Source organism: Bufo bufo, chromosome 1 (assembly GCF_905171765.1).
Source record: "Bufo bufo chromosome 1, aBufBuf1.1, whole genome shotgun sequence".
Taxonomy (NCBI): Eukaryota; Metazoa; Chordata; class Amphibia; order Anura; family Bufonidae; genus Bufo; species Bufo bufo.
The window spans coordinates 738,264,156-738,284,582 of NC_053389.1; the positions used below are offsets into that span (position 1 = coordinate 738,264,156).

The 20,427-nt window shown below is 44.3% G+C and overlaps 1 protein-coding gene across 5 annotated transcripts in view; it reads left to right on the forward strand.

Moving 5' to 3' along the window:
- The first annotated feature begins 203 nt into the window (after positions 1 to 203).
- Positions 204 to 20,427, forward strand: part of ADD2 (adducin 2) — a 64,007-nt gene continuing 43,783 nt past the window's right edge. For 3 of the 5 annotated variants that reach the window (XM_040414418.1, XM_040414421.1, XM_040414422.1), the window contains exon 1: positions 204 to 336. The gene's annotated coding sequence lies outside the window, so the exon portion shown is untranslated. Of the gene's footprint in view, positions 337 to 2,079; positions 2,725 to 20,427 lie in introns of all 5 variants that reach the window. The other 2 variants (XM_040414420.1, XM_040414419.1) reach the window with 2 other exon arrangements.

Here is a 20,427-nt window from a genome sequence, read left to right on the forward strand (position 1 = left end):
TCTTCCCGAGAGACATGCTCCTTGCAGCCGCTGTCATCTCCAGCTAATATCTCACTGCTTTCCTCTACCGAGATGTTTGATTTTGCTTAAGATTCTCTTGAAGGGGGGTGTTGAAATGTGGGTGGAGTAGGCACTGGGTTTATCTCACAAAAACAGCCATCTGTCCTCCCTCTTGTCACCAGATTACAGAGTAGATCCTCGTCAGAACTGTGACACACGTGGTTCTGTCCGCTCCATCACGTCGTCTCATGGGACAGCCATCCGAGCCCAGGAGCGTCTGTCTGCAGAGGACGAGCCCCAATTACTGCGCCTCTTGTCTGTTATTTTATACCCTGAGTGAGTAATGGGTGCACTGGGCGACCGATCAATGACACTTTTCTAGCATTAGGGAATATGGGAGATATGTATACAATGCAGGACACAGACCGGACCGACACGTGCACTCCGTGCAGGCAGCAGGGTTTATATTTTTTATAATTGTAGATACAAATGTATTAGGTTTATTATTATTATTGTTACTGAATATTACAGAACTTTATGTTTTTCTGATGTTTCACTTGCAGCATATTGTGCCATTATTAACAGCCGAATCTGTGATTGGGGTTAAGGACTTCTAGTTGACATTGGTAAGAGGCAATGCACACTGCTATGTGTATACATGTAGTGGAAGGGGGTAATCACACCATGAGGCTGGGTTTGCACACAGCATTATCCATGCCACTTTTTTTAATTTTTTTTGTCCCCAGGATAGGTCATCAATATCAGATCGGCGTACCCCCGTAGATCGGCTGTTTGCTCATACAAGTTCTGCATCCTCTTCCTGCCCCTCGACTCTATTGCTGCGGCGGTGTAGTGTAATCGCAGTTTTAATACCCCTACGCTTCTGTTACAATGTAGACGGCATGCAGATCATTTTGAAGAGGATGCAGCACTTGTACGAGAGACGTTACCACTACAAACAGCTGATCAGCGAGGGCGCTAGAGGGCCCCCCCTCCCTTCCATCTGGTATTGACAGGTCGTAAATATTAAGCTACTGTACAACCCCTTGAAGCGGAACTCTAGAAACAGTTGTACACAAACCTCAAAGTGTTAACATTGCCAACAACTGTAATATTCACATAAGGACAAGATCCGGCCGAAATCGACACCTTTCATTCATTTGTCCTTATTTCTTAAATGATACAAATATATTGCTATATCTCTATCTGTCTACCACAGTGGAGAAAGAAATCACATATCATAGTGCCGTTTATTAGTGGAATCGCTGGGGACTATTTTCTATACAGAAGTTGTTAGCAGGAGCTCCCTGCGCTGCACTCCTGGGAGATGATCACATTAGCCATTGTCTGTGACTGCCCACCCTCAGAAAGTGCAGAGACCAGAGCTGAAGAGGGATGAGTAAAGGGCTGAGAAGCTTACATGTTCTCATTGGGTTTCAGCGCTGCTCATCTAAGTTTTTCTTGCACAGTAAATATTTCAACCAGGCGTTTTGATCCCTGTGTTATAGTGTTGCCTTTTTATTATTACTTCCTTCCCTATTCATTGATTATTCAGTCCTCATCTTTGTATCTTCTATTTGTTAATCCATCATATCTCATCATGTTGTAGATGCATGCTTTCTGTTAGTGGTTTAGCCCTCTCACATAGCATGCTTTTTTTCCTCTGATGTGTTTTTGCTTCACTTTTGTGGCATTTTCGTGGCTTGTGCAGGGTGTCGGACCCCCACCGAGCTGATATTTATAGGCCATCAGTACCTAAGTACTGGAAAACCCCTTTAATGCGATTTACGTTATGGCATGTGTTGGCGTTCACACCCTGAACTTTATTTAGATGGGCCTCCCATCTATACACCTAAACTCTCTATAGCTTGACATATTTGATCTGCCATTTCTCCTTCAGTGGAATCCCTTGTGTAAATCGAAGTATATGCCAGCATGCTCTCATGGCCCATGGGACACAATGCCCTTCCGGCCTGTAAGCATGGAGCCCTCCACTCCTGGGGTACAATATATGATTTGTTAATGGGGTTAAATAATCACTAAAATAAAAAGAGCTTCCACATTTCCTTCTACATATAGTCACAGCGCAGTCCTCGTGAGACTCGGGGACATCAGGCGGAGGGTGATTTTTATGCATTTTGTCATTAGAGGCTGTTCTATGGATGGGATACATAATGAAATACTGTAAGTACACGTTCCTCCCTGGGACTGTCCTTGACGACTTGATAATATTTGAATGAGAGTCTCTATATGGGAGTGTGTGCGTAAAACCAATGCTTCATCATGTGCATTGTGTATAGTACATTGCTCGCAGGGTATGGCACACATGCTCCTTTGCATTTCTAGATCTTTTTACATTGGTGATCCAGTCCATGGGGCATCTCCTGTCTGCTGCGTTTGTCATTCTGGAAAAAAATTGGCTGCCGCTCAGAAGTTGCGACATGTAAAGCTGTGCGGCTGGGTTCAGCTGGATGTCATGTGTGCCTTGGTGTTGGCAGTGATAGGTGTGTTGGGTTGGCAGCAGCTGTGCTGACGCTTGTAATGTGTGTGTGTGCAGATATGCAAGGAGCGAGCGGTGCGAGCATCCCCCCCCCCCCCCCCCCCCCGTCTGTGTCCTAGCAACTCCCCGGGATGCGGAGCCCTGGTAAGGAGGAGGCGACAGAGGAGTGGGAATTGTGTGCGAGGGACAGATTCACCGCCATCCTGAGGGCCTCATGTGGAGATGTGAGTCATGATGCCAAAATGATTGTTCCGATTTCTATAAACACTACGGAAAAATACAAATACTACAGCTACCATCTCCGTCTGTGCCCGCGGCCATGCAGTATAGACATCCTTCTCCTCCGTTGCTTGTGCACAAAGCTTACAAAATGATGAGAGCCTTAGGTTGCTTCACTGATCTGCCTGAGTTTGATACCACGAGTTTATGATTCTCATACAGGGTTAATGGGGTTGTCCCACGAAAAATATTCTGTTTTCAAACCAGCACCTGGATCTGAATCTTTTTGTAATTGCATGTAATGAAAAATTTAGCATAGCCACTGAGATATTCAATAAAATGTATCTGTATAGCGCCGCCTGCTCTATGTTTTTTCTTATTTCTTTGTCCTGCTCACTAAGAAGGCCGCACATGCTCAGTTTCATCCTCCAACTGCCTCCTGATCTGTGATAGGGAGAGAGAGCTGCAGCAGAAAGGACACACCCCCTTAACTGTGATAGGGAGAGCATGGACACGTTGTGCAGCAGAACAGACACTCCCCTTGAGCTGCAGCTTGATATAAATCTAGCAGAGCAATGAATGGGGAGATCCATGTAAGGTACAGGGCTGGTTCTAGCTTCTGTCACTTTTCGATTTTCATTTTTTACATTAGTCATGGGATAACCCCTTTAAACTCTTCCGGACACATGACGTACCGGTACGGCATGTTGTCCGGTACTTAAGGACACATGATGTACCGGTACGTCATGTTTATTTCCGATCACCGCCGCCCGGCGGGTGGTGATCGGAACAAGGTGCCTGCTCAAACCATTGAGCAGGCACCTTGGGTCAATGCGCGGGGGAGGTCCCGTAACCCCCCATGTCGGCGATCGCCACAAACCGCAGGTCAATTCAGACCTGCGGTTTGCGGTATTTTATGGTGCGGCAGCGGGCGGCGGTGTCATTGGGTCCCCGTGGGGCTGTAGGGGGGACCCGATGGCATGGAAGGCAGCGCGATACCTTCCTGAGGCATCGCCGCTCCCTTCCTGTGACGTGCCTGTGAGATCCAGCCCCCTGGATGAGTAATACACACAGTATTACTCATACAACCAATGCATTCCAATACAGAAGTATTGGAATGCATTGTAAAGGATTAGACCCCCAAAAGTTGAAGTCCCAAAGTGGGACAAAAAATTAAGTGAAAAAAACATTTTTTCAAGTAAAAATAAACCAAAACATCATTTTCCCCAAATAAAGTAAAAAAAAAAATTGTAAAATTTAGGGGGGAAAAAAAGTAGACATATTAGGTATCGCCGCGTCCGTATCGACCGGCTCTATAAACATATCACATGACCTAACTCCTCAGATGAACACCGTAAATAAACAAACAAAAAAAACCTGTGCTAAATAAACCATTTTTTTGTCACCTTACATCACAAAAAGTACAACAGCAAGCAATCAAAAAGGCATTTGCCCACCAAAATAGTACCAATCTAACTGTCACCTCATCCCGCAAAAAATGAGCCTCTACCTGAGACAATCGCCCAAAAAATAAAAAAAATATGGCTCAGAATATAGAGACACTAAAACATAATTTTTTTTGTTTTAAAAAAGCGGTTATTGTGTAAAACTTACATAAATAAATAAAAAGTATGCATATTAGGTATCTCCACGTCCGTATCGACCGGCTCTATAAAAATATCACATGACCTACCCCCTCAGAAGAACACCGTAAAAAATAAAAAATAAAAACTGTGCTAAATAAACCATTTTTTGTCACCTTACATCACAAAAAGTGTAATAGCAAGCGATCAAAAAGTCACATGCACCCCAAAATAGTGCCAATCAAACCGTCATCTCATCCCGCAAAAATCATACCCTACCCAAGATAATCGCCCGAAAACTGAAAAAACTATGGCTCTCAGACTATGGAAACACTAAAACATGTTTTTGTTTTTTTCAAAAATGAAATCATTGTGTAAAACTTACATAAATAAAAAAAAGTATACATATTAGGTATCGCCGCGTCCATGACAACCTGGTCTATAAAAATACCACATAATCTAACCTGTCAGATGAATGTTGTAAATAACAAAAAATAAAAACGGTGCCAAAACAGCTATTTCTTGTTACCTTGCCTCACAAAAAGTGTAATATAGAGCAACCAAAAATCCTATGTACCCTAAAATAGTACCAACAAAACTGCCACCCTATCCCGTAGTTTCTAAAATGGGGTCACTTTTTTGGAGTTTCTACTCTAGGGGTGCATCAGGGGGCTTCAAATGGGACATGGTGTCAAAAAAACAGTCCAGCAAAACCTGCCTTCCAAAAACCGTATGGCATTCCTTTCCTTCTGCGCCCTGCCGTGTGCCCGTACAGCGGTTTACGACCACATATGGGGTGTTTCTGTAAACTACAGAATCAGAGTCATAAATATTGAGTTTTGTTTGGCTGTTAACCCTTGCTTTGTAACTGGAAAAAAATTATTAAAATGGAAAATCTGCCAAAAAAGTGAAATTTTGAAATTGTATGGGTGGTTTCTATTATGTAAGCCTCACAAAGTGACTTCAGACCTGAACTGGTCCTTGAAATTTCAAGATTTGCTTCTAAACTTCTAAGCCTTGTAACATCCTAAAAAATAAAATGTAGGTATTACTATGTATTATAGAAGTAGAGAAATTGAAACTTGGAAATTTGCAAATGTTTCCAAATTTTTGGTAAATTTGGTATTTTTTTATAAATAAAAATAATTTTTTTTGACTCCATTTTACCAGTGTCATGAAGTACAATATGTGACGAAAAAACAATCTCAGAATGGCCTGGATAAGTCAAAGCGTTTTAAAGTTATCACCACATAAAGTGACACTGGTCAGATTTGCAAAAAATGGCCTGGTCCTTAAGGAGTTAAATTAGTGGGCACTAAGAGACCCCAGTTTAAATAGATGAGCACAATGGGGGTCATTTACAAAGTGCTCTACACCTGTTTTACTGCAAAAAAAGGGGGTCAGTCAGCACATCCCAATGTGCAGGTGCACGCTGCCATGGCTAGAAACACAAGGAAAAAAGACAATGCAACAGCACTCTGCAAACACAAATAAAGTACAATAATACCATAATTATAGAAAACATTCTGGTGCTAATACTACGCCTATTTTGCAAATTTGAGATTCTTGGCAAATACATTTTGTACAAAATTATTTGGGCCCATCTGCCAAACGTCAAGGCGATCTCTATAAGACGGGAACCTAACACTAAATCCTACCTGTTATGTGCCAAAATGGCCACCATGAAATTCAGGGAGTGTAGGTTCCACATGCATGCTGGCTTCCAATAAATACAATGAGAGCAGGCTACAGCTTTATACGTACTCTAATTAAAATCAAAGACCTACAAAAGCGAAGCCCACAGGCACAGATACAAAAAGTATATGCTTTATTAAATGACATGATTACATACATAAAGGACGTTATATTTACAAAAAAACACCACAAGTGATGACAAAAATTATAAAATGCTTATAAATGTCTATATAATATGGCCGAGTGCCATATATTGCATACAAAAGGTATCTCTGTGTAGGACGGTTAAGTCACTACCAGAGATAACCACAGCAGTCTGACCTGCGGATATCACAGGAACGTGTAAAGCCCGGGCGGGAACATAACGTCTAACAGACCGCTGACCATAAGGGAACAATAATAACCTTATACAGAGGAGACTCACCAGGGAAGCTAGTGTATCCAGACCGGGATGGTGTTACCCCAACGCACGTTTCGTCCCCCTGATGAAGGCACGCCTGAAACGTGCGTTGGGGTAACGCCATCCCGGTCTAGATACACTAAGTGGGACACTACACTCCGATGCTCTCCTTTGCCCTGCGCTGAATTGCGCAGGGCAAAGGCATTTTCTGGAGTTTTGGTGACTTACCGGGCTCTCCTTAGGGCTGCCAGGCGGAGGCTTCCACCCAGCAGTGAGCCCAGTGACATCACCGGCACTGATGGGCGGGCTTTAGCGCTGCCCTAGCCTGTAAAACGGCTAGGGCAGCGCTAAAGCCCGCCCATCAGAGCCAGTGATGTCACCGAACACACTGCTGGGCGGAAGCCTCCGCTCTGCAGTGTGTTATTGTAAATAAAAGATCCCTTGTCCTGCTCAATCCTGCGCAGGGTAAGGGAGAGCATCGGAGCATGAACTGCTCCGATGCTAACATCAGGGGGGCTGCCTGGGTAAAAATATGGGTATGTCCGGGTTCAGCTCTGAACCCGGACAACCCCTTTAAGCATAAAAAAGTTGCAAACCCCCTTTTTGTAACTTTTTTAATGCCCGTGTGAAAATATTTTATGTCAATTTCAACATTTGGCAGTGGTGAGGGAGTGAGGGGGCGTTCCAGGGGCCAGAACATCGACCCTGGCAAATATACTAACATTTACACCTGAAAACAGGCGTAATTGTTGGGTAGTGGAGTAATTTTTCTGGAGAGGCACATGAGGCCAGAGATGAGCCTAATTTATGATGAGATGCAGAAGGGAAAGCAAGACCAGCGAAAAAGGCTGTTCTTTGTAAATTACTAATAGGACTTCGGGGTAACGCCATGGGGTGTGTGCAGGACTTTATAATGGTGTGTCTTATAGTGGTGGGGGCAGGATATAACATGGCATGCACATTTTCTGGCACTTAACCATAACCCTGGATCATGTAAATAGAATAAGTAGATGGAAATAGATAAAAGATCTGCACAGATTTGATACCAGATCCTAGCTAACTGCGTAAAACCCAGTCTGTAGTAACTAGCAATAGTCATCAGTCTGCACCTTGTGCATTAGGGTGTGATCGGGCACACCGGTTACATGTGATGGGCATGCCAATGTCTACAAGTGCCATGCACTTTTGGTTGGAGGAGGTCCTCTGATGGACAGAGTTGGAGGAGCTCCCTGCCATCCAGTTCATCTGGGTAGTGAACCTAATGTACTGTGCCCCCATACTCCCATAGCGCTCACCAAGGTTAAGAAGATTTGTCGCCTCTCCTGACATGTCTGTTTTAGTAACTACTCGTATCACAGATCGAATACTTCTGAAGCATATTTTCTCATAACTGTGTTATACCGTTCCTCTGTTATTCCTCCTAAATATTATTTTATAAATTGACAACACTATATGCAGGGTGTGAGAGTGTGGAGGGACAAGCCCCAACTGATAGCACCCAATTGTCAATTTATTCATACATTTCTAAAATAAAAGAGGAAAGGCCCAATGCAGAGGTGTAAGAGAAGATTCTCCAGAACTGATTGCTGACAGGTTCTTCATTTGTCTAATGAAGGGGTTTTCAGGTACTTACTGACGACTTGTCCTCAGGATAGGTCTACAATATCCGATCATTGGAAGCTATGCAGCGGATAGAGCCAGAAGTGAATGGAGCTGAGCTGCAGTGCCAGGAGCCGGACCCCCACCAATCTAATATTGATGACTTATGACTTATCCTGGGGATAGATCAAACAACAGCTAGGGGGAACAGCACTTCAAGAAAAACTTGTAAATAATTAGAAATGCGGGTGCTGCTCAGCTGGGGTTTGGTCCAGTTCACCCCAAATATGACATCCAAAAAGAGTTGCAGCACGACTCCTTAGGTTGTGAAGAATAAACGTGTAATATATTGCAGATGCATTATCAGATGCGACGTTTCGGCATCGCTGCTTTAAGTTTTTGTTGGCTATCCTGGGGATAGGTCAGCAATAACCAGAGACAGACCTGGAACTTAAAGGGTCCGTGGAAAAAAACTAAAAGTGACCCCATGTTGTAGGAGGGTCCAAACTGACAGAAAGCAGGGCAACAGAAGTAGACGGGGCCAGTAATACCGTAGTGCAGAACAAAATACTGCCCTAGCAGAACTAGATACCACAGTGCAGAACAAAATACTGCCCCATCAGAACCAGATACCACAGTGCAGCACAAAATACTGCCCCAGCAGAACCAGATACCACAGTGCAGCACAAAATACTGGCCTAGCAGAACCAGATACCACAGTGTAGCACAATATACTGGCCTAGCAGAACCAGATACCACAGTGCAGCACAAAATACCGCCCCATCAGAACCAGATACCACAGTGCAGGACAATATACTGCCCCAGCAGAACCACATACCACACTGTAGCACAATATACTGCCCAAGCAGAACTAGATACCACAGTGCAGCACAATATACTGGCAGACCTGGAACTTAAAGGGTCCGTGGAAAAAAACTAAAAGTGACCGCATGTTGTAGGAGGGTCCAAACTGACAGAAAGCAGGGCAACAGAAGTAGACGGGGCCAGTAATACCGTAGTGCAGAACAAAATACTGCCCTAGCAGAACTAGATACCACAATGCAGCACAATATACTGCCCTAGCAGAACCAGATACCACAGTGCAGCACAAAATACTGCCCTAGCAGAACCAGATACCACAGTGCAGCACAAAATACTGCCCCAGCAGAACCAGATACCACACTGTAGCACAATATACTGCCCTAGCAGAACCAGATACCACAGTGCAGCACAATATACTGCCCCAGCAGAACCAGATACCACACTGTAGCACAATATACTGCCCTAGCAGAACCAGATACCACAGTGCAGCACAAAATACTGCCCTAGCAGAACCAGATACCACAGTGCAGCACAAAATACTGCCCCAGCAGAACCAGATACCACACTGTAGCACAATATACTGCCCTAGCAGAACCAGATACCACAGTGCAGCACAATATACTGCCCCAGCAGAACCAGATACCACACTGTAGCACAATATACTGCCCCAGCAGAACCAGATACCACACTGTAGCACAATATACTGCCCTAGCAGAACCAGATACCACAGTGCAGCACAATATACTGCCCCAGCAGAACCAGATACCACACTGTAGCACAATATACTGCCCCAGCAGAACCAGATACCACACTGTAGCACAATATACTGCCCCAGCAGAACCAGATACCACACTGTAGCACAATATACTGCCCCAGCAGAACCAGATACCACACTGTAGCACAATATACTGCCCCAGCAGAACCAGATACCACACTGTAGCACAATATACTGCCCTAGCAGAACCAGAAACCACAGTGCAGCACAATATACTGCCCCAGCGGAACCAGAAACCACAGTGCAGCACAAAATACTGCCCCAGCGGAACCAGAAACCACAGTGCAGCACAAAATACTGCCCTAGCAGAACCAGATACCACAGTGCAGCACAATATACTGCCCCAGCAGAACCAGATACCACACTGTAGCACAATATACTGCCCCAGCAGAACCAGATACCACACTGTAGCACAATATACTGCCCTAGCAGAACCAGATACCACAGTGCAGCACAATATACTGCCCCAGCAGAACCAGATACCACACTGTAGCACAATATACTGCCCCAGCAGAACCAGATACCACACTGTAGCACAATATACTGCCCCAGCAGAACCAGATACCACACTGTAGCACAATATACTGCCCCAGCAGAACCAGATACCACACTGTAGCACAATATACTGCCCTAGCAGAACCAGAAACCACAGTGCAGCACAATATACTGCCCCAGCGGAACCAGAAACCACAGTGCAGCACAAAATACTGCCCCAGCGGAACCAGAAACCACAGTGCAGCACAAAATACTGCCCTAGCAGAACCAGATACCACAGTGCAGCACAAAATACTGGCCTAGCAGAACCAGATACCACAGTGCAGCACAATATACTGCCCTAGCAGAACCAGATACCACAGTGCAGCACAATATACTGCCCTAGCAGAACCAGATACCACACTGTAGCACAATATACTGCCCCAGCAGAACCAGATACCACACTGTAGCACAATATACTGCCCTAGCAGAACCAGATACCACAGTGCAGCACAATATACTGCCCCAGCAGAACCAGAAACCACAGTGCAGCACAAAATACTGCCCTAGCAGAACCAGAAACCACAGTGCAGCACAAAATACTGGCCTAGCAGAACCAGAAACCACAGTGCAGCACAATATACTTCCCTAGCAGAACCAAATACCACAGCGTAGCACAAAATACTGCCACCCGCACCCGTATGAAACTGTATCATCGTCCTGAGAACGGCAATACAGATGAATTCTGGAGGGCATCCGCGGCCGCTAGGAGGGTGAAGTGCCTGATGCTCCTACATTAATTAATGCTGAGAGCACCAGATCTGTATGTACCTGGCTGACGGCCCCCAGGGCATCGGCCCACTGGGAAATTTCCCTGTAGGGTCTATGGCCAATCCGCCCATGGCAATAACTAAGTCCTGGAAAAACCGCTTTAAAATATATAATAAAATGACTTTACAACGCTTCTATGGTTTTGTACACACTGAGGCTTACAAACGTCCAGCCTGCCGATAGTTAAATCCCTGCCCCCTCCGCAGACAGCACATTCAGCACAGCTCCTAACCTGGTGCCAGTTTCCCAACCTTAGATTTATAGTATAATTTTGATGTGCTGAGGCGTGCATTTTAATGGCATGTGAATGTGCAGTTCTGGGACAACAGGCTGATCTCACAGCTTTAATCCTCTCCGCAGACCGTTCTGATGGAGGCCGGACCCAGAGCTCATCATCGTCATTGTGCTAAGTGCTTGGACCAGAAAGCGCCAGGATAATGTGCGGAGATGTAATGTACTGGGAGAAAGGCTAATGCGGTTACACACAGGCTCTCTGGAAAGCATCATGTTTAATGGCTAACAGCCAGGAACACATTTACTTTTAGGTTTTTCTGAGTGGCCTCGTAAGCTTCCTTTTTATCTTAAAGGGGAAATACAGACACATTGACCATCTGATCTCTCATAGATACACGTGAGAAGGTGACATAGGTGACGTCTGAACTCCTGAGGGTAGAGAGCCCTGACACTGAAAATTTGACACAGCCTTGATTGATTTTAATGGTCCTTTGCTTAGAGCAGGGATCAGCAACCTTCAGCACTCCAGCACTACAAATCCCAGAATGCTCCATTCACTTCTGTGAGAGTTACAAGAACACCAGAGCAAGTGTGCATGCTGGGAGTTGTAGTGTCACGGCAGCTGGAGTGCCGAAGGTTGCTGACCCCTGGCGTAGAGTGCCAAAGGGGTTTGAAGAATCTACGGAGCACTTACAGTTTGGTTATCAGTGTCCAGGATCTTCATCACCATGTTAATGGTAGATGGGGTTATATAAGTAAAGAGAGCCTGTAGGTTAGAGCGTTCCTTACGAAAAGGTTAGAAGGCTGAAATGATCCGGAAAAAAGCCACAAAAAGAGCTGGCTGCGAGCGCTGTACTTAACATTACAGCCCCAATATATATAGGACAGTCTCACATTCGAGCAATTGTCATGGAAACCCGTGATCCTGGGGGATCTGACCATGAAAGGCCGTGGAGGTTAGTTGGGATTTGCTGCATGACATTTAAAACCCTGACATCTCAGAATCTAACACCAGACTGTCTCTTTGTTAGAACGCACACATGCTGAGGAGGTGGCAGTCTGCTGCTGAGGAGCGACTACCAGAATGCAGCCAGTCTGATTGTCAGCGAACTTATACTGTACGTTCTAGAATTCCGAGCTCAGTCCAGTTTCGAGAGCAGCAACTGCGCATGCACCGCCATACGTCTGGGTGGTGGCGTATGCTCAGGTTCTGCTCCCGAAGCCAAATTTGAGGTTCAGCACCTGGCCCACTACTCAGATAAGCAGCACAGGGTCCAGAATGTCAGGGTCGGACGAGATGTCTGTCCATGTCAATGAACAGGCAGGTGGACGCTTCTTCACCAGCGGGGGACAGCTCCTCACAGGTAGAGCTCTTCCTAATAAGACAAATTGATTTGTTACAATCTCTTCGCCCATCCCATGTGTGGTACTGTGTCTTTTTATTTAAAGGGTGTATTCCACTATAAGTATTATTACAATATACATGTAAGGCCTCTTTCACACTACAGTATGTCCATTTCAGTGTTTTGCGTTCCGTTTTTCACGGATCCGTTGTCCCGTTTTTGGGTTCCGTTGTGTCTCCGTTTCCGTTCAGTATGTCCGCAAAAACCTTTCAGTATGGTTTCCGTATGGTTCCCGTATACGGTCCGTTTTTCACGGATCAAAAACGGAAGCCACCTGTATTTGTGCTCAGCCAAAGTTTGGCAACAAGAAACACATGGCCACAGTGGGCTGGGCCTAGCATTTGTTAATGACGGATCCGCAAAAAACGGATGACATACGGATGCCTTCCGTATGCATTCCGTTTTTTTGCGGACCCATTGACTTTAATGGAGCCACGGACCGTGATTTGCGGAGAAACATAGGACATGTTCTATCTTTCCACGGCACGGAAATACTGAAATACTGAAACGGAATGCACACGGAGACACTTCAGTATTTTTTGCTGAACCATTGAAACGAATGGTTCAGTATCTGTTCCGTATACTGAACTCAAAAAACGTCCAGTATACTGAACGCAAAATACTGTAGTGTGAAAGAGGCCTAAGGGTGGGTTCACATCTGCGTTCTGGATTCCATTAGAACATGGTTATAACGGAATCCATAAGACGGATGTCAAAAACCAGGACGGATCCATTCTGCTGCCCATAGACTTGTATTAGGACGGAAGTCAAAACGGAAGCCTTTAAAAGGCATTCCGTTTTGCTTTCTGCCCTAATAGAAGGCTTCCGTTTTGACATCCGTCTCATGGATTCCGTTATTTTCCGTTATAACGGAAAGCCATAACGGAATCCAGAACGCAGATGTGAACCCACCCTAAGGCTACTTTCACACTCACGTTTGGTGCGGATCAGTCATGGATCTGCACAGACGGATCCGTTCAGAATGGATTCGTTTGTATTATCTTTAACATAGCCAAGACGGATCCGTCTTGAACACCATTGAAAGTCAATGGAGGACGGATCCGTTTTTTTGTTGTGCCAGATTGTGTCATAGAACCGTTTGGCTCAGTTTCGTCAGACGGACACCAAAACGTTGCAAGCAGCGTTTTGGTGTCCGTCTCCAAAGCGGAATGGAGACGGAACTGATGCAAACGGAGGCGTTCTGAGCGGATCCTTTTCTATTCAGAATGCATTAGGGCAAAACTGATCTGCTTTGGACCGCTTGTGAGAGCCCTGAACGGATCTCACAAACGGAAAGCCAATACGCCAGTGTGAAAGTAGCCTAAGAAACATTGTTCTTTTTTATGTGCTGTACATTGCAATTCCCTCTCTGGTAGCGCCCCCTGCTGCTTCAGGTCCACCCTCTTCTATATTCAGAGTTGGATCAGATATCTTCCTCCTCTCAGTGCCGGTGCAGTTATCTCTTAGAGAAGCAGATGGAGCGGACACCTTTCATTTATCCCCACTTCTAAATTCATAGAAGTATACAGCTATATCTCTCTAGACAGTGGAGAAGGAAATTGTGGGGGCATATGTATCTCTAGAGCTATATGTAAGGGAATATTTTCTATGCAGGGGAGGGGTTAACAGGAGCTAAATGCAATGCATTCTGGGAGATGCAGGTGCCTGATGAGCTGCTGCCCATCCACAGAAAGGCAAGAAAGTCCCCCAGATAAGGCTACTTTCACACTGATGTGGCAGGGATCAGCAAAAATGCTTCCGTTACTGATAATACAACCGTCTGCCTCCAAAGGATCCGGTTGTATTATCTTTAAAATAGCTATGACGGATCCGTTTTCTATTATGTCCGAGAAAACGGATCCAGCTCCATTGACTTGCATTGTGGGTTATGCCAGATCCGTTTTGCTCTGCATATCATGCCTCACAGAAAACCGCAGCTGGCTGCAGTTTGCTCTCCGGTACGGGAACGCAACCAAACGGAACGGAATGCATTCTGGTGCACTACGTTCTGTTCAGTTCCATTTTGTCCCCATTGACAATAAATGGGGACAAAAGTAAAGCGTTTTTCGCCGGTATTGAGATCCTCTGCCGGATCTCCATACCGGAAAAGTTAAACGCAAGTGTGAAAGTAGCCTTAGTGAGTAAAATACTTTAAAAATAATTTTTTTTCAATTTTGTGTGATGAGCCCTATAAGACAATCTAAACCTGAACAGTGCTTTCCATCTCCATAGTCATGGCAATGACAGGAAACAATGGGGGATAATTAGTCTTGAGAGAATGGTCAGACTAGCCCACCAGAGGAACATCCCGTGGGCCCAGGCTCTGATACCAGAATATCCCATTTGACTGCCTTTGGAGCCAATCACCTATTAAACTTTGTGAATAAAGGTAGCAGTGGCTACAAATAAGGTGCTCACTCCGCAGCCCAAAAAAAGAAAAATTATTATAAAATATATAGATGGAGGGCACACAAAATATCTGGCACATTAGTTATTTGTGTTTTTAGAAGTTTTATGTGACATTGTCAGAACTAATGAAGTATTGATATTATTCATAGGATGGATGGCTCTAGATTTTTCCACATATGATATGCGTTACTTACCACTATTGGATTAATGATCTGAGACCGTCCTTCTATTTATGGAATGTGCAATAGGTTTTATCTATATTTAATAAATATTTATTTGATTAAGTCCATATTGTGCCAGATATTTTGTGTGACCTCCATCTATATATTTTATACTTATTAAACTTTATTGATGATATAGAGGTTGGGCCTCAAGCTTAATTTTCTCTGGTGGGCACCAAGATGCCCAGTACGACACTGCTTTAGGAGGTCAGAGTGGACTTCCTTGATCCAGAGTAAATGAAACTGATGGTGAAGATGTTGGCAGCAGATTAATTAGGTCTCCATCAGTTATAACACGAGGACCAGAAATAAGAGCACAACATATGAATATAACGTCAGATCAGGATCTCAGCACATCTGCTTCTGGCTTTCTTCTCACTCAGCTCTCTCTCTCTCTCTCTGTACATGTGCAGTAAGGCTCCGCCCCTTCCTCTCTTTTCTTTTTAGCAGTACTTTATTGACAACAAAACACTGTGTCTGGAAACAGGCAATCCCGAGCATTATTCCAACACCCTCACTCAACAACCACTTATCCTGTTAGTCCCATAGCTGGCTTGAGTTTTTCAGACTTATACTTGGGCAGTGGTTTCCTCATAGCATCAGCTGCCATTTTTTCAGTTTCACAGTAAACAAACGGAATGATGCCTTGTTCCACCAAATCATGCAGGTGATGATATTTTCCATCAATGTGCTTGGCTCTTGTGCTAATTTTCTCACTGCTTGTAAGTCTAATGCATGCTTGGTTGTCTTCATAGACTATTGTTGGTTGACTTAATGTTTCACCAAGATCTTCCAAGAGTTGATTCAACCAGATCACCTCTTGACTGCCATAGGCTGCAGATACATATTCCGCTTCTGTAGAAGACAACAGAAACCTGTTTTCTGCAAGACCAGGAAATCGAACTTTCGACCAACTTGAATGTGTAACCGCTTGTGGATTTACAGTCCTCTGAATTACCAGCTCAATCTGCATCTACATAGCCTATGAGTTTAAGATCTCCTGAGGCAGATATCTTTAAACTTTACAGTATTTACAGTTGCTCTCATATATCTAAGAACTCTCTTCAGCTTTGCAGTCTCTTTGACGTGGTTTGCTTACGTGTCTCCAATACAAATAAACAACCAATAATAATTGGATATGTGTGACACTAAATCAATAAACACCAAAAGCAAGACACACATGTAATATAATGACATATTTTATTACAAGAATTTCACAATACACATAAAGCAAATATAAAAATTGGCAGCAGTGTTAGAGGTGTTATTACACTAGATGTTCCCACTGAATCCACAGGGTCAAAAATGACACAAGAGGGACATATATCGTCACAAATTACCAGTCCAAAATACACTGTCTAATGAACAACAATGTGTCCTAACGCAGCACATATACAATAATATTATTGGTGTCCATATGGTTAATCCAAATGCATCCAGGTCCACAGAGGAACCTACCTCCTTCACATATAATGATATAATATCTGATGTTATAACCACAGCCAAGGGCAACCAATTAATCATAGATCAATATAAGGTAATGCTGGAGTGTCATACAGACCGGGAGTGCAGCCGAAACACAACCCCAACGCACGTTTCGCCTACGCTTCCTCCTTGCTTACATGTCTGCAGAGATTTCCAACTGTTGCTGTGATATCTGGGCGTGTCGTGCATGCTACATACAATAGTGCCCCCACTGCTTGTCTGTAACTTTCATTGTCAGGTAACATATCATCTTCTCATGACTGTGGCTCTGACTCCAGAAGTGTCTTGACGATGTAAGATAACTGTTGAGCCAGGATGCCTTTGTTTGATCTAGTTGATCTTCTGACTTGAGGTTGATCTGGTACTTGATCTGGTACTTCTGTTGTTTCTGCAGTTGAAGACTCTAACCAGATTTCTGTATGTTCTTTCTAGTTGCCTTTGGATTATGACTGAAGTTGTTCTTGTTTAGGATGAACTATTGGTGTGACGTCATGAAACCTGAATGACACATGACTCTCATCAATCACTACATCTCTACTAATTGTTATCTTGTTGGTCTCTGGGCACAGGATTCTGTAACCCTTTTGAGATTCACTGTGGCCTACAGGATACCTTCCTTGGCATCAGATTCCCATTTGGTACGTTTTTCTTTCTTCCAAATATTCTTATGTGGTGTAGTTTGGGCTTCTTGTTGTTCCATTGCTCATATGGCGTTTTCTTAGTACCTTTACTTGGTAGTCTATTTTGAACATAGAAAGCTGTCATGATTGCTTCAGCCCAATATGTTGTTGGTAGATCTGCATCAAACAGCATACTTTTTCCGCTTTCACAGAGAGTTTGATTCTTTCTTTCTGCGACTCCGTTTTGTTCAGATTGTATGGTACAGTAGTCTGGAATAAGATTCCATTTCTCTTTAAAATGGTTTGTGTCTTCTCACTTGTGTATTTATTGTCTGCATGTAGAGTCTTTGGCTTTTTCCCAAATGTTTTACTTACTTCAGAGAGATATTCTTCAAGTTTCTCTGGAACTTCATTTTTTCTATGAAGAAACAACTGTATACCTTGACTAATCATCAATAAAAGTGATAAAATATATTTTCTTGCCAAGGGTGAGCGTACTCATTGGACCACAAACATCTGTGTGGATTAAGTCTTGTGGCACTGTATTTAGGAAATGTTTTTCTGGACATTTTCCCTTAAAGACAGTTTGTACATTTCATCCTATGATTGCATTGGTCTTTTTTAACACCTTCAGCAAGCTGGTTCTGAACTAGCTTTCTTTTTGCTTCTGGGTCTCCATGTGCAAGACATCTGTTCTATACGTGAACACAGTCCTTGTGCTGTTCTTGTTTGGCAGTACACACACTTTCTTTGCATTTTAGTTGATACAGTTCACCTGTAATTTTTCCTTCTTCAAGTGTGTACCCTTGTTTTGAGATGATGCAGATGTCATTTCTCTGTCCCGTGAGTTTCTTCACAGACAACAAATTGCTTTCAAGACAAGAGACATACAGCATATCCTTTACTGGAATCCTTCTGCTTTGTGTTGGAGAGACCTGACAAATAATGTAGCTATCTCCTACTCCTTCTAAAGTCATACACTGACCCAGGGCCGGTGCAAGGATTTTTGCCGCCCTAGGCATGATAAAAATTGCCGCCCCCCCCCCCCCTTATCAGATGATCTGCCCATATCATGACATCACATATGTTCCACCCCTTTCTCAGCATTTAAATTAAAAGAACTGCTATGTTTCCCTTAGGGTTAATCAAGTCTCTTGTAGCTGTCTCCCTGACAGCCGCTAGAGGTGCTTCCGCGATTCTCACTGTGAAAATTACAGTGGGAAGACGCGGAACATAGTTTTGAATGCGTGCGCATTCGCAGCTGAGAGGAGGATCGGGGAGAAGAGTTCCCAGTGCCGGCGCTGGAGAAAGGTAAGTGGCTGAAGGGGGTTTAACCCCTTCATCCCAGTGGAAGGGGGACACGAGGGTGCCCCACTCCTAACAACTATATAGTGCCAGGAAAATGAGTTTGTTTTCCTGGCACTATAGTACTCCTTTACCACCAGTACTGCACAGTGTCTTTTCTCTGCAGGAACAGGCTATAGACACCAGTACCACTACATTAAACTGTACTGGTTCTGGGACTATAGTGTCCTTTTAATGTGAGGTAAATTAGTTTCCAATATAGTATTAATAACTAAACAATTAAATAATAAACATCTTGCATTGTCTACTTACCACCAGGACAATAAGATGATCTGGTCTCTGGCTGCAGTCTGGCTCTTGGTCTGGCTCTGGGGACTCCCTTGTAACTCTCTTCTACCCCCTCCCTCCCTTGTCACTCTCTTCTCCCCCCTCCCTCCCTTGTCACTCTCTTCTCCCCCCTCCCCCCCTTGTCACTCTCCTCTCCCCCCCTCCCTTGTCACTCTCATTCCCCCCCACCTCTAATGTAGCGTGGCCGAGCTCTGTTCGGTCCGCGGTACAGGAGCATTTGTTTCCTGTACCCGGCAGGACTGAAAGGAAGCGGTGCACAATCATAGACGCGCCAGCCCGGGCAGTGCGGCTGCCGCCTAGTGCGGGGGAGGGCCCGCCGCCGTACTTTAAAAAAAAACTTGCGGCAGGACCGGCCCGGCCGCCACTTAACCAACGTTTTTTTTTTAAACCGCACTGGGCCGGCGCCCCTTGCTAAATTGCGCCCTAGGCGGCTGCCTAGGTCGCCTTACAGGTGGTGCCGGCCCTGCACTGACCATTAGCTAATATCACTTTCTCTGTATTACTTTGGTCAAGGTAAGAGAAGACATTTGTCATATGACTAGTTGCTCCAGAGTCTATGCACCATGTATGGTTTGATGTACTTGAATTAATAATAGATGCAGCTTTAGTACTTGGAGCGTTACTTTCTTCACTAACAGTACTTTTAACTCTTTGTTGATCGCTCTGCCTTTTTAGCTGATTCATTCTAGCTTTCCAAACTCTGCAGTCAGCTTTCAGCGGACCTGTTTTCTTGCACACAAAATACTGATGTGTCTCCTCTCCTTTGCTTGTGACTAGATCCAGTGTCTTTAATGCAGATTCTGCTTCTTGACTGTTATTTCCATTTTCTGATCTTCTCTTGAACTCATCTACAAGCTTTCCTTTAACATACTCCAGAGTAAGCTCATTATCTGGATGTGGATCTAGTGCGGTCAGAAGTGTGTCATACCTTTCTGGAAGACGGCAGAGTAACAGTGCGGCCACATGGAGAAATCTTTTATTTCTTCTACAATACCTCGTAGGCGCTCTACAATTTCTGAGGTATTTCTTATGTAGTCCTGTATGTCCTGGACCTTGCGTAGCTTAGACTGGTACAGTTTTCTCAGTAAATGGAGCTTGTTGCCGAGATGCATCCTTTCGTGCACTTTCTGTAGCTTCTCCCACAATCTGATCATCATCTATACTCTGTGCTTTCTGATCCTTCTCCAGCCAATCCTCTGGTGGTGGGTCTGATTTATATTCTTCTGTGTATTTCCACATACTGTACCTTCTCTTATTAGAAGCATCTTGACCACTTCGATCATGGGCATGGAGATGACACCACTCTTCTCCTGTACAAGTGTCTGAGTGGGAGTGAACTGAACAAACACTGGGGTCTCCTTTTCCAAGAATGAAGGTGTATAGTGGATCACAACCACTAAAGAGTCCAGTCTCTGGATGAGTCCAGTTCTGAACTAGACACTTCTAGAAATTCCAGTGAGGCATTCTTCCTCTTACAGGCCTCAACATACCTCAACATCTACAA